Genomic DNA, 16,342 nt, shown 5'->3' with positions numbered 1-16,342 from the left:
TCCTCATTTTCTGCCCACCTCTTTTTCTCCATCCATTCCTACCTCCCTCTCTTTCTTCCTCAATGTTTTCATCCTTCTACTCTTTCTTCCATCTCTCCCCTCCCCCTCCCCTTCATTCCTCCCTCCTCCTCTTCCTTCTTTTATTCCTGCCTCCCTCTCTTCCTTCCTCCATTCCTGCCTCCTTTTCTTCCTTCCTCCATTCCTGCCTCACTCTCTTTTTTCTTCCATGTTCTCCTCCCTTTTCCTAAAGACTCTCTTTTTTACTTTTTTCCTTCCTTTACATCACTGTGCCTTTTCTATATAATCTACTACAATTTTTTAAAATAATAAACATGTTATACTCACCTGATCCGTGCAATGGTGTTTATTACACTTATGTGTTGATGGAACCTCCTCTTCTGGGGTCCCCACTGATGATCTTGGCCCCTCCTCTTCTTCGTGTGCCCCATAGCAAGCTGTTTGCTATGGAGGCACAAAAGTGAATGCTCTCTCCTGAGCCTGGATCACACAGGGGAGCTTAACCCACCCCCCAGAATCCTTCTCACTGCATTTGATTGACAACTGTTTGAGTCCTGTGTAAAGAGAAAGAGAGGGGAGAGAGATGTATGGGAATGCATTGAGGTAAAACACGTTTTGGCTTTAGAAACACTTTATGATACTTTTTGTTCTGTTACTTCCATAGTCAGGAACTGTACATAAATACATGAATAAAGCTCTTGAATGTATGTAGAATGCATGTACTTGCATTTCCTTGCATTTTACAGGCATTGTAACTCATTGCTATGGAGAAACAAATGCATTTTCTAAAAGTTTTTATTCATTGCAATAGGGGCGGACTGACAACTCATGGGGCCCCTGGGCAATAGGGGATCATGGGGCCCCTGTGTCCTTGCCCAAACTCAAAAAAGCCTATGAAAAAGGTACCAGGGGCATCTCGTGGGGCCCCCTACTGACCTCGGTGCCTCGGGCAGTGCCCGAGTTTCCAAATGGTCAGTCTGCCCCTGATTGCAATGGAGGCTTTAAACACTTGCATTATATTTCTCATGACACTGTGTAGGGTATTGTATTGGCAAGCATAAGGCCAATTAGAAAAAATTTTTTGGACTCTCTGTGCATTTTTTTTATGTAGTGAAGTACATGGAAACAGTATAGGTGATCAGTTTAATTCCCTCTCTCTTTTTTCCTTTCCTATCTCTGTAAATAAGCCCATTTTATTGTTACTCCCAAATGGTTCCTGCAAAGTGTTATTTATGTAAAGAGTATATGAGTAAGAATTCTTGAAACCCTACATCTTTCCACTGACCTTTGTTTTCTCTTTTTTATCTTCTTGTTGTTTAACAACATCACATCATAAATACAGCAGATAAAACATGCCTCCACCGCTCTCTAGACCCTCTGTGTACAACGGGAATTTGACTATTCCGTCAACACACAAGTTTAATAAACACGCTAATGAGTCCCAGCAAATGGTATACAGATGACTGTTTGTTTGCAGCATCAAGACATTTATTAAGGTCAAGGTTATGCTTATTAAATGTGTTGGCACCTTCTGTCTGCAATCCTGCAGACACATATAAAGAACATTGTCCTGACCTTTTCCTTCATGTAGTTAATCAAGCTTTTCTAGAAATACAATTGAAAGTCCATTTTTTTTTCTTTGTCCTTCGAAGCATTTCAAGCTAAGAGTTCATTCCTCTATCAGACCTGACCATGTTAAAGGATTTAACAAGTGCTGAGACAATCAATTCAGGCCGCCTTGTTTCAAACAAAATGGTTTGTTTTATATAAGCCCACTTAAAGGGAATACACTTCTTGCCTTCCCGAAAGGCTTAGAGCTTCCAAAGTGGATTAAAGTCATTATTCCCCCCATTTGGGGGCACACCACGTGCCTAATAGCGTCCACTAACCGCAGTAGGACTTTAACATTTTCTGCCAGGAAGTCATTGTAACTTTGTTGCAACAGTTAACCCAGCCCTAAACCTGGCACCTCCCTCAAATTTTAGCTGGGCTGTTGTAATAAGCTGCCATCAGAAAATCACCTTTCTTTTTTTTTTTCTTGATTTAATGCACTACATCTTGAACAACTAACGTGAATGCAAGTTTCAAACGAGTGAAGCTACACTACATTCATAAATTATTCAGACCCACTTTACTTTTTCCAATTTAGTTATGTTGCAGCAGGACTTATAAAAATGTCTGTGAATTTATTAAGAAGAAAAAAAACTAAAATAGCACGCTGACATAAGTATTCGGACCCTTTGCAACAACACTTGAAATTTAGCTTAGGTGCTTCCCATTTCTCTTGATCATTGTTGAAATGTTTCTACACCTTGATTGGAATCCATCTGTGGTAAAATAATTTGATTGGACGTGATTTGGAAAGGCACACACCTCTTTATAAATGGCCTTACGTCTGACAATGCATACTGTATCAGAGCAAAAGCCATTAGGTCAAATGAACTACCTGCAGAACTCAGAGACAGGATTATTGCAAGGCACAGATTTGGGGAATGCCAAAAAATAACTGCTGCACTGAAGGTTCCCAAAAGCATAGCGGCCTCCATAGTTCTCAAGTGGAATATGTTTGCCACAACCAAGACTCTTCCAAGAGCTGGTCACCCAACCAAACTGAGCAATTGGGGGAGAAGGACCTCGTTGAAATTCATAAAATGTGTACAGACCTTAGTAAGAGAGGTGACCAAGAACCTGATGGCTATTCTGATTGAGTTCCAGAGATCCTGTGTGGAGATGGTACAAAGTTCCAGAAGGACAACCATCACTGAAGCCCTCCACCGACATGGGCTTTTTGGCAGAGTAGCTAGATAGAAGCCTCTCCTCTGTGCAAAACACATGAAAGCCTGCTTGGAGTTTGTAAAGAAGCACCCGAAGGACTCTCACACTGTGAGAAAGCAGATTCTCTGGTTGGATGAAACCAAGACTGAATTGAATTGAACTGGTCAGGGTTGAGGGAAAGCTGAAAGGAGCAAAGTACACAGATATCCTCAATGAAAATCTGTTCCACAGAGCTCAGGGCCTCAGACTGGGCTGAAGATTCACTTTCCAACATGACAATGATCCTAAGCATAAGGCTAAGAGAGCACAGGTGTGGCTTAGGGACATCTTTATGAATCTACTAGAGTGGCCTAGACAGAGCCCTGACTTGAACCCTATTGAACATTTCTGTTGAGACCTGAACATGGCTGTATACCAACAGTTCCTATCCAACCTGACTGAGCTTGAGAGGGCAAATGCACAAAATGGCAGAAAATAACCCAATCCAGGTGTGTCATATCCAAAAAGACTCTACTAGCTTGGAGTGGGGGGGGGGGGGTCATGGCACCAGTTTAAACTGGAGCATAGGCAAGGATTTAAGATAAAGAAGCTACATACTCAGTAAAGGATTACATTAGCTGATATCACTTTCATATTTCAAATATTTACTATTACAACATGTTTTCTGCTTTCAAATTTGCTTCAGGAACTCCTGAAAAAAAGACACATTGTAGTTAGTTGCAGCTTACACTTGCAGCTAATACAGTGTACCAAACTTTGTTTGCATTTTAGCATACACTGGGAGTCAATCATCCATTTTTGCCCATCAGTGTTGAGTTGCCTATAGCAGCCCACACAGCAACAAATGGCGGAAGGACCTTAGGAAGGCACATCTTTGGTTCCTAAAGTGGTATTTTAGGGATTATCTTGGCCACTTTCTACAGTGCTACCTGCATAACATGTGCACATATACTGTATAAAAGATCGAAAGCATATATTTTTATAGCGTTTTTTTAATTACAATTTTAACAATTGCCCCTAGTACAACAGACACAATGCTGCCCCCACCCTTGCCAGGATGGCACCTTGATGTTTCTGCACTACTAAGTAGCCCTTTATCAACCAAGCCATGAAAACAAAGAGGTGCAGATAGTGCTGATATCAATGTAATGGGATTTTTTTTGGAGGGGAGTATTTTTTTTGGGGGGGGGAGGGGGGTATTTTTTTTTGGGGGGGGGGGATTTTTAATAAAGGACTTGTCATAAGTATGTCTTTTTTTACACATTTTTGTGAATGAGTAGGGTTACCATGTACCTTTGCAGACTCCCACCCCAGGCCAGGGTTGGGTTGTGGGAAAAAAGACCTTTGTCCTCAATACCATAGGGACAAGGTGCTGTGCTAGGGGGGTCCCCATGAGTGCAGATGGCCTGGCTTCATTCTGAAGGGTACAGACTCCTCATCTCATCCTTTCTTGGCCTGCCAGGCTGCATGCTCAAATAAGGGTCTGGTATAAAGAGTATTATTGGGAGGGGGGGCCTTTGTTTTTGTTTTTATCAAGCATTCCCTTGTAAAATTCATGACAGATTGTCATTAGAGTAGAACTATAGGCATGTTTTTCTTTTTGGATAGAGCAAGGGAGGGTTATAACCCTTGTCAGTTTATTTTTTGCTATCTGTGTCCCACTGGGGAGATTTGCCTTCATTTCCTGTCCCATAACCAAAACAGGAGGTGAAAAATCTCTGCAAAGTAAGGAAATTCCTTGGAGAACCCCAGATCATCAGAATCAGTGTCATCATTGAAAAATTTCCCTTCTATTACTGTTCTGGGGACAGCCCAAAATTTGAGCTTTCTTTTACTTTCATTTTTGATGATAATGGTAAAAAAGGACAAATAGAGAGGATGAATCTCCCTAACGGGGGCACAGATAGCAATAAAAACCTGACAGGTGTTTGAATTCATCTCTACTCTATCCAAAACAAAAAAGAAGTTTTACCTGCAGGGGCGTGACCTGACCGGCATGGTGTGAAGACGCTTGGTCCTTGAGCTGATGCTATCCCTGGGCAATCATCACTACAGCAGTGGGCCCTTACCTTTCCACTCACTCCAGGCCAAGCCTTCTAAATGTTGCACATCTCTCCAATCCTTCTTTATCCTGCATGCAGCCGTCTCCAGAACTGCTCTAAAAATGGCACCCAGCCACAAGACTTTACCACGATCCTGTCTCTCCACCCGCTCAGCAAGCAAGTTCTTACTCCTTCTGGGCTAGATGCCGGTGATGCTGACTGGGAGCTCAGGGAACACATTAGAATTCTTCCTTCCAAAGCTGACATACAGCAACTGATTGCCGCTATGGAGTTATCATGCAAGCAGGCTGTCAAAGGGCTCAGGGAGGATACTGTGGCACTGGAATACAGAGTGGGGGCTTTCAAGACATGACATGATGAATTCATGCAGACTGTTATCATTGACAGGAGACTACTAAACAACATGAGGATGTCCTCAACTTTTTGCTGGATCAACTTGATGATTACGAGAACCAGAAACGGAGGCAGAACTTAAGGGAACCTGTGCCCCTGATCTGTTACCCACCGTACAGGGTTTGTTTAGCCAACTCCTGGCCGATTCCACACCAGAAACCATTGAAATAGATAAGGTTCATAAAGCCCTTCTCCCAGTTCTTCAGGACATGGACAAGCAACAGGATGTTATCTGCAAACTGCAAAAATAGTCTATGAAAGAGGCAGTCATTTATGCGGCACGTAACAAGCTGCTCATTGACTTTAATGGTGCCCAGCTTTCCCTCTTCCCTGACCTGTCCCACTGAACCTTCATGTAACGCCGTGCTGTTTGCCCCCTACTGGATCTCCTGCAGGAGGTGAATGTGTCATATCACTGGGGATTTCCCTTTCTCCTGATGGCCACAAGGACTGTACCAAAGATGACCTACTGCGGTTTACGGAAACACTGGACCTCCCCCCAACTGAGTTCATGGACTGGAGACTGAACAGTTCTTTCCGTTTCCCACAATGCCAAGCTATGCGGGCTGCAGAAGCCAAAGCTCTGCTTTCCTACCTCTTACCTGATGATCCCATTGGTACTCTGCTTTGCGAGTTGTCTCGCCATGTCTGATGACTCCAGTCAGCCACAAAGGGTTTTTTGCTCTCCTGTAAGGTTTTCATGTTGTTTCAGAGCTTCCACTTCAGGTGCTGTGTCCTTTGATTCATTGCACAGGGGCTGTGTGGACTGCCATTTTGGCGCCTATTGATCGTTCTGCCCGTGCACCGGTGTGCTATATTTTTTGGGTTTTTTTTTTTTGTTATTTGCAATGCTGATCTTGATCAAGACTCTGTTATGTTATACTATATATGCCCAGGGTAAGTTGAGTGCTTTTTCCATGCACTCAGTCATTCCTCCCCAATAGGCTATTGCAGTTGGGATGTCAACTCTGACGGGGGGTCCCCCCCCCCTTCGGGCCTGCCATCCCTTTAGAAGGTCTATTCATTTTATGGATACTGTAGTACATTTCTTATTCTCTCAGGTTTACCACGTGTCTTCTTCCCGGGTACGTTGGGGGGCTCTCACCTACACATTAGCTACTGCATTTTCAGGGAACTTAACTTTTATTACTGGGTAGTATACTAGCTATATTTAGCCTTGGGGTGATACTTCTACTGTTATTATGGCTAACAAATTGAAAATAATGTCATATAATGTTAGGGGCTTTGCTCTCCCCAGAATAGGGGTCAGTTAGGAATTGCGTCATCTATCTCCAGATATTTTGTTTTTACAAGAGACACACTTCACTGCCAACTCTACCCCCGCTTGCCCCTCTTGACCTTTAGCTAATGGTATCATAGCATGTCTCCTATCTCGAAAGCCAGAGGGGTCTCCATAGCTATACGGAGGTCCTGCCCCTTTTTGCTGCTCTCCATGCAAGCTGATCTGGAAGGCCATTTCCGCTTTTTAAAGGATCCCATACGGGGTCATACATACACCTTTTCAACTATCTATGACCCGAATTCACACACTTTAATTTTCTTTCTGTTACCCTTAAGAAGCTGGTAGATTTAGGGAAGGTATGCTGATGCTGGGTGTTGACTTTAATATCACCCTTGACCCTAGTTTGGACACATCCTCAGGTAAAAAACCCCTATCTTACCAGGTACTCAAGCATGAGAAACAATTATTTTGTGCCTTACACTTGCTGGACTGTAGGCGAGTAATGCGTAATCAGGATAAGGATTTCAGCTATTGCTCCAAAACCTTTGATACCCACTCACGTCTTGATCTCATTCTCATAGACCAATTCTCTTTGAGCGACGTTATTTCCACTTCCATCTGATCTATAACGATTCCTGATCACTCACCAGTGACCCCTTTTCATTGCCCCCAATTGTCCACCAAACTGAGAGGGCCTGGAGGCTTAGTGAAACCCCCTAGATGACCCAATTGTCTTTGAAGCTATATCTCAATCCCTGAAATTTTATTTTGAAACCAATTCTGCTGGGGATGTGTCCACACAGGGGACCTGAAAGGGCCACAAGGCTGTGGTCAGGCGGTAACATGATTGGGAAAGGTCCCGATCAAAAGAGGAGATCGGGACCTTTCCGTGAGTACCGGACATGAATGCTGGGAGTGTGCAGGGAGCGCACTCTCAGCACATATGTTTTTCAATAGAACATAAATGTGTGGCTGCTCGGCGTCTAGGCCCAGACACCAGTAGGCCGCACATTTGTGTTTGGCCAACATGGAGAGGTTAAGCATTTTTATAATTACTTTTCCTACAAAACAGAATTTAGCCCCAAATGCTCAGAATCAACAGTTTTTTTTAAAATCTCAGTGTTAATGATTTATTTAAAGGATAAGTTCACCTTTGCGAACATGTAAACCCATATTTAGAGTGTAACATGTAGCATGTTCAGCATCTGCCTGCTCTCCCCCCAATCCCCCTCTCCCTGTGACAGTGGGCGGCCGATCTTCTCCCCACACCCTCTGTCAAAGTTCAAAAAAAGTGCAGCAGTGCAGGGCTCCACCCACACGGCCGCATCATTCATTTACAGAGTTCTCTGAACTAATGACACACAAGCACCATCAGCTTTTGCAGCTGTTGGCTTGCAGTTTTCAATGAACAATCAGGACACTGATGAGCGTCTAGGTAGTTCATTGATCTTTCTGTCATTGAGTAACTGTCTGCCTGTATCAAAGGTACAGCCAGACAGCTACATAGATAGTCTGAAGGAGCCTGACATTGCACTCACGATCTGCTGATCATGGGTACAAAGCTTTACAGGCTCCTAAAAAAAAAATAAAAAATGCACATTTTTTTTACCTGTAAAAAATGTGCATTTATAATTTTTTTATAAGGTGAACTTATTCTTTAGAATCTCACAATGGAGAAAATACGATAAGTTTATTGCTAAGGCAACATCATTTCCTTGACATGTTTCCCTGTTTTGAGTGTTTTTGTTGTATTCTATTTTAAAATAATATAGAAAGGAAAATATTTAATTCACGGCATTGTTTGGATGCACATTATTCAGTTGGATAAAAAACTGACTAGAAAGAATAAATACCAATGAAACATACATTTTGGAGATTTGTTATAAAACCATTACACTTCACAACATGTGTCCTTTATTATTTTTTTTAACTACTTTCATGTCTGGTCATTGGCTTTGACTGTTTTTTCAAAGAATGGCCTCCAAACAACTATATAGAAAAGTTTTAAGAATAAAAAAAAAAAAAAGACAAACTTTTTCTATTCTATTGGTTTTGCAGTTTTTTCAGGTGAGAATGATGCTGTTGTTTATATAACATACAGGGGCATACTGACAACTCATGGGGCCCCCGGGCAATAGGAGATCATGGGGCCCCTGTGTCCTTGCCCAAACTCAAAAAAGCCTATGAAAAAAGTACCAGGGGCATCTCATGGGGCCCCCTACAGACCTTGGGCCCTCAGGCAGTGCCCAAGTTTCCAAATGGTCAGTCCGCCCCTGATAACATATTTTTTCTGTGTATCCTGAACTACTGCATTGAGAGAACTTCTATTTTTTTTTCCTTTTACATTGCCTATGTGAGAACTAATATTTTTTTCCTCACTTAGTCCATTCGTGACATGAACAGTGGTCACACCGAAGAAAAAAAATTTTTTATATTTTCTAATGGTTTCAGGTACAAAGACCCATTAACAAATATATTTCTTCCACAGAAAAGGAAATGATAAGAGTTCTACTATGTCAAGGTATTAGACAGAAATGAGCTTTAGCACCATATTTATTAATAGTATCTATGGCAAGAGTAAATGCTTCCGTAAATTTGCAATGCCTGCATAAGTTCTTTTGAGACAATGTCACAGTTAGATCATCAAGTTTCTTTCTCACTGCTGCTCTCTTGAGACAATTTTAGTAGAACATGGGAAGTGCCTTCTAAATGGTCCAATTATCAATGCATTAATGCAAAGATGTCGGCTTAATTGTCAGCATTTGCAGTGCATGGGTTAGGTATTATCAAATGCAAGCAGAAAGGCAAAAATCTGTTACAATAGCAAAAGTTATCAGTTGATCAGGTGTAATATGAAGACACAGTTTCAGTCAAAAAAGGCCCATGAAAGGCCCATTGAAGGCCCTTCTAGAATAGGTGCTAGGTTGGATGAATTTAGTTCTTTAGTTCTTCTGTGATCAGTGGAGCTGCTTGTGATTGCTCTGGTCTGCTCTAAGTTTCACATGCTGTAGGTTTGGCTGCTCCCCCCTGCTTTCTGGATGGTTCTGGAAATTAGTGGGCTGGGAGAGTCAAATCAGCAGTAGAATATTTATGTTGTCCCAGCCAATACCAGGGGGAAGGTGCCCAGATGGTGGCTGGGAGTAAGACTAAATATCCAGAAGCCTGGAGCTGTCTTGTCTTGTCCAGGAGAAGGAAATCCCAGCCTGAAGAGCTGCTGCCCTTCTGGGCAGTCTAACTGTGCTTTCTCTACTCATTGAGGTCCCAGCTACGCTAGTTAAGGGGCCTATTCTGTCAAATGTTGAGGTACTTCTTTTTTAGAGGATCTGGTCTGTCTGAAGTCTTCACAGAAGAAGTGTCTGGAAGATATTGGAAGGTGACACCCAAATATCCAAGGACTTTAATGAGTAGACTGGTATGGGAGATCCCAGTGTCTGTGTGCTGTTGTTATCTCTCTTGTATTTGAGTCAGCATCATTTAAAGTGGACACTGTTCAGGGTATCCCAGTGTAGCTCAGCCCATCATTTGCTGTTGCAAGGACTGTGCTGAGTCTTTAGGAGGAAGATAAGTGTTCTACTTAATGTTGCTGGAGTATCCTACAGTCACCCTGCACCCATCCAAGTGAAAGTTTTGCAAGAAAGAATCAAAAGGGACCTGAACCCTTTGAGGGTGAGAGCTACACTCATCCTCTGCTGTCCTTAATCTGATGGCCAGCAACATTCAATGTACTTCCTTGGAGTCCAGGTCATCCTGGGCCTATCCTAGCTCATGAATTTACAGTGAAAGGAGAAGCAGAACAGTGATCAGCTCATCTCTCTGTCTCTCAGATTTCTCTTCCTACCAGCGTATGTCTTGTCAGCACATGAACTGGCTCCTTTTTCTACTCCTTCTTCCTGCATGTCAGCTCTGTTATGCAAGGACTGCAAGAGGCTGATACCATGTCTATTCCAGGTGCTCACACTGCTTACATTCATAAAATGCATTTAATGATGTATTAACCACTTTCCCGCCAGCCTATAGTAGAACTACTGCTACAGGGCAGCAGGGCTGCGCAAAATCACGTATATATATATACGTGATTTGCATTTCCGGTTAGAGAGCGCACGAGCGTGCCACCTGCAGTGGTGTATTTAGGTTTTGTGCTGCCCTAGGCAACGCAAGAAAGAGTCTGAAATTGACCAAGAGCACCCCTGCCTTCCACCCTAGCCTTCCACTACCACTGCCCCCCACACCATCCCCCATGGTGAGAGAGAGAAAGACACTCACCTTCACAGCTTCGGACATCCCTAGGAACAAGAGTCGGGCTGTGCATACACCATCATGAAACCCACAGCATCTCTCAGAATCCACCAGGTTCCCATACCGCGTGTGTCCCTTCTTTCGTCCCTTCTTCCAAGGTGAAGTGCTGCCCCCCCCCTGAAAAATTCCACCCTAGGCAAATGCCTTGGTTGCCTTGTGATAAATACACCCCTGGCCACCCTACCTGCGCTGCCATTGGCAGCTAAGGATGTCAATCACTGGGTCCCGGACAGAGATTCTCCATCGGCACCCGGCAATCATCAGGCAAAGCTGATAGAGTAGAGACCTGTGTATAAACAACACAGGTCTCTCTCCTGCCAGTAAGGAAATGCTGCTGTGTGTTTCTTTGCACAGCAGAGAAATACACAGCAGCATGTCTCCCTAGTAAAACACACATAGCACATCATGTAAAACAGCACACTGTTAACCTTTTGATCTCCCCAGATGTTAACCCCTTCTTGCCCAGTGTCATTACTCGAGTGTCAGTGCTTTTTATTAGCACTGATTACTGTATTAGTGTCATTTGGATGTCAGTAGCAGTTAGTTCCCACCCAGTGTCAGAATGCCTGCCACAGTCCCACTATAAGTTGCTGATAGCCGGAATTACTAGTATTATATAATTCAAAATTGTTGGTATTTTTTTGTTTATAGCGCAAAAAATAAAAAACACACAGGTGATCAAATACCACCAAAAGAAAGCTCTATTTGTGGGAAAAAAGGGACATAAATTTAATTTATGTACAGCCTTGCATGACCATGCAATTGTCAGTTAAAATAACACAGCGCTGTATCGCCAAAATTTGCCTGGTCAGGAAAGGGGGTAAATCCTTTGGAGGATAAGTCGTTATGCTCCTTTGCATGAGTACAGGAGTCATCATCATTGCAGGGTGCTCTGTATTCTACACCATACTCAGTGTGTCCTGAATGCAGAGCATCATTGCACATGAGTAGTGATTTCATCAGCAATTGCTGATGTTATTATCTCCTAAATAGCGCATGTTTAGAAGATATTCATTGAACTTACAGGTAAGCTATATTATAAGCTTACATGTAGGTATAGTTTAATAATGAGAATCAGGGGCGGACTGACAACTCATGGGGCCCCCAGGCAATAGGGGATCACGGGGCCCCTGTGTCCTTGCCCAAACTCAAAAAAGCCTATGAAAAAGGTACCAGGGGCATCTCATGGAGCCCCCTACTGACCCCGGGCCCTCAGGCAGTGCCCGAGTTTTCCAATGGTCAGTCCGCCCCTGCCTATAAGGCATACGTCCAAAGTAAAAAAAAACAAAAAAAGAGCAAAACATTTGAAAAAAGGTTTTCTTTGTTTCTATTATAAAATTTTGCAAACAGGCAATTTTTCTCCTTCACTGATGTACGTTGATGAGGATGCATTGATAGGCAGCACTGATAGGTGACACTGATAGACGGCACGGATGAACTGGTACTGATAAGGCGTCACTGATGATACTGCACTGATATGTATTTCAAATCTCTTTAAAATAAAAAATTGTGCTAAAGGGTAAAATCCCTAAACCAGTAGATAGCAGACCAAAAGATACAAAATAGTAATGTCAAATAAATCCAAACTCAAGTGCAGCGCTCAAAAAATAAAAAAACAAAACTCATATCAGTTCAGTCTACTGTATGTGTCTATAGTATAATGTCCATGTAAACAAAGGAACTCCATCATGAATTGTAGATGAAATAATCTTCATATAATATAAAAACTGCTCCAGGTGGAAAAAAACAACACAATCGGCGTTCTCACACCAATACCCAGGTCAGAGGCTTGCCGAAACTGTATGACCATCCTAATGAGAAGTCATATAATGCGTGAAAGTGATTTGTTCAAAACCTGGAAATATGATGTTTCCACTTAACTCAGTCCACCATATATATCGGCAGCCACTCAGGAATGTGCATGGAAAAATGAAAATATATCACATAGTGTAAAATCAATTGTTATCCAAGATTTATTGAAATCAATACTACTTACATATACACTCACCAGACACTTTATTAGGTGTACCTTGCTACTACCGGCTTGGACCCCCTTTTTCCTTCAGAGCTGCCCTAATTCTTCATGGCATAGATTCAACAAAGTGTTGGAAACATTCTTCAGAGAATTTGGTTCATATTGACATGATTTACTGTTGCCCTTCTATCATCTCGAACCAGTCTGCCCATTCTCCTCTGACCTCTGACATCAACAAGGCATTTTCATCCACACAACTGCTGCTCACTGTAAACCCTAGAAGTGGTTGTGTGTGAAAATCCCAGTAGATCAGCAGTTTTTGAAATACCCAGACCAGCGCATCTGGCTCCAACAACCATGCCACATTCAAAGTCACTTAAATGCTGATGCTCTGTTTGGACTTCAGCAAATCATCTTTACCATGTCTAGATGCCTAAATGCATTACGTTGGTGCCATGAGATTACCGTATATACTCGAGTATAAGCCGAGTTTTTCAGCACATTTTTTGTGCTGAAAAACGGCCCCCTCGGCTTATACTCGAGTCAACGTCTGCAGGGGGCTGCTGTCTCTTACCTGGCTCCGGTCCCACGACGATCCGGTCCAGGAAGTGCGGCTGCTTCTTCATTCGGTTCGCCCACTGGATGTTCGCGCGGCTGCTCGGCTCCGCCTTCTCACCGGTGATTGGCCGCCAGAACTGTAGCTCAGGAAAGGCACACAGGCGGCCAATCACCGGCGAGGAGGCGGAGCTGAGCGGCCCCACGAAAATCGAGTGAAGGAGATGCAGGTAAGTGTGCCGTGCTTAGGTGCTGCTGCAACCACATATGCTGGCTGCAGCAGCACCATACTGGAACAGGGGTCAGCAAGTGTCAGTGGGAGGAATAGTGCCCCATCATTGGTGTCACTGATACCAATGATGGGGCATTATTCCTCCCACTGACACCAACGATGGGGCACTTTTCCTCCTCCCCACTGACACCAACGATTGGGCACTATTTCTCCCCCCCACTGACACCAATGATGGGGCACTATTCCACCCCCACTGACACCAATCATGGAGCACTATTCCTCCCCCCCACTGACACCAATCATGGGATACTATTCCTCCCCCCCACTGACACCAACGATGGGGCACTTTTCCTCCCCCCCACTGACACCAACGATGGGGCACTATTCCTCCACCCCCCCACTGACACCAATGATGGGATACTATTCCTCCCACTGACACCAATGTTGGGACACTATTCCTCCCACTGACACCAATGATGGGACACTATTCCTCCCACTGACACCAAAGATGGGGCACTATTCCACTGACACCAATAATGGGGTGCTATTCCCCCCACTGATACTAATGACGGGGCACTATTCCTGCCACTGATACCAATGATGGGGCACTATTCCTCCCACTGACACCAATGATGGGGCACTATTCCTCCCACTGACACCAATGATGGGGCACTATTCCTCCCACTGACACCAATGATGGGGCACTATTCCTCCCACTGACACCAATGATGGGGCACTATTCCTCCCACTGACACCAATGATGGGGCACTATTCCTCCCACTGATACCAATGATGGGGCACTATTCCTCCCACTGACACCAATGATGGGGCACTATTCCTCCCACTGATACCAATGATGGGGCACTATTCCTCCCACTGATACCAATGATGGGGCACTATTCCTCCCACTGACACCAATGATGAGGCACGATTCTTCCCACTGGTGTTCCCACCCTCGGCTTATACTCGAGTCAATAGTTTTTCCCAGTTTTTTGTGGTAAAATTAGGTACCTCGGCTTATATTCGGGTCGGCTTATACTCGAGTATATACGGTAGCTGATTATCAATTTATGTTACCAAGCAATTGAACAGGTGTATCTAATAAAGTGGCATGTGAGTGTATAAAAGCATATGAGAGTTGTGCAAATCAAACTCCCAAGGGGAATATGAAGATCACTTCCAGTTTCTGTAATACATGATGTTATCACAAGCATGGGTTCTTCATAATTGACCTCTTCTGGGGCTGGAGTTCAGTTTTACAATTGAACTTTCAGTAACTATACAAGGCTGCATGAATACATTTGAGACCTGTTACAAAGTAATTTTTTTCTGAAAATATTTACCTTTTTAACCTCCCTAACGGTATTCCCGAGTGTAGCTCGGGGTAAAATGTCTGTACCAAAAGCGGTAACCCCGAGCTACACTCGGGCTTACCATGAGGCGCTGCATAGGGAGTCCCTGCAGCACTTACCTTGTCCTTCGCTCCCGCGATGTGTCCCCTTGCAGCATCCCCGGCCATCTCCTCCGGCTGATGCCGGCATCCGGATCCTGTGTTCCGGTCCCTGTGACGTCGGGACGTACGGGCGCCGGCGGCGGCGGGAAATTTGAAAATTTAAAAACATTTTTTTATTTTTTTCAAAACGATTTTACATAGTAAAACATTGCTGTTTCAACCCATTTCACATACATTTTGTCCCTAGTGCTCTGTCCTGTCCCCTGTCTGCATTTTGAATGTTCTTTCTGCCTGGAAACTTAAAAAAGTCTATGGCGTCCAAAAAGTGTCCCTTTAGGTCAAAAGCGGGTTTAGATCAGCTAGAGAACAGCGATAGTAAATCAGAACCACTTGCAGAATTGAGTGATAACGATTCGTGGGGAAATTCGTCATCAGACACTGAAAACAATTTTGCGACTTTGCTCAGTGATGTTCAAACTTGGCGCTATATTTCAAATTTCAGTGTTTTTGGTTTGATTATATTATTGAATTAAATGTATTATTATTATATTATTATTTTTTATGATTATTTATTAAATTATAATTTATGATTTTGTGTTTCAAATTTTATCATACCCGGGATGTTTAATAGACTCTTGTTCGGACAGATTTCAGTGAGTTATTCCTAAATATTACAGGCCTACAATAAAAAAACTACATATTTCCATGCAAAATAATGGTACCGCTTTCAGCACCAAAAATCTGAAATAATCATACCGCCAGGGAGGTTAACATTAAAAAGTCCTTCTTGAATTTCATTCAAGTGACTGTGCCCACTGCAGGCAGGAGGAGGCATTTCCCCAGTATCTGCTTCGCTAGTGATCAGACTGCAACAACGTAACTTTGTAGCAATTCACAATGTGAAGCAGCAGCAGGGGCGGACTGACCATTCGAGCACTTGGGCACTGCCCGAGGGCCCAGGGTCACTAGGGGGCCCCATAAAATGCCCCTGGTACCTTTTTTGGGTGTGTTTTGAGTGTGGGCAAGGACACAGGGGCCCCATGATCCCCAATTGCCTGGGGGCCCCTTGAGTTGTCAGTCCACACCTGAGCAGCAGGGATAATATCTCAGTCCGGAAAGTGGTTTTTAACCCCACATTGTGCTTAACAAAGATAGCTTTGTCCTTTTATAAAGGATAGCAGACACATTAATTGTCTGGAGGAGTAATGTTAGAGGTAATAAACACCTAAAGTATTAACTTGCTCATTACTTGGCATGTATGCGCTTAAAGGATACGTTCACCTTTTATCAAAAAAATAATAAATGCACATTGTTTTGCAGGTAAAAAAATGTGCATTTA

The sequence above is a fragment of the Staurois parvus genome, unplaced genomic scaffold (genome assembly GCF_062004578.1).
Source record: "Staurois parvus isolate SC_StPar_1 unplaced genomic scaffold, SC_StPar_1.0 ptg000716l, whole genome shotgun sequence".
Lineage (NCBI taxonomy): Eukaryota > Metazoa > Chordata > Amphibia > Anura > Ranidae > Staurois > Staurois parvus.
This window is presented reverse-complemented; position numbering follows the sequence as displayed.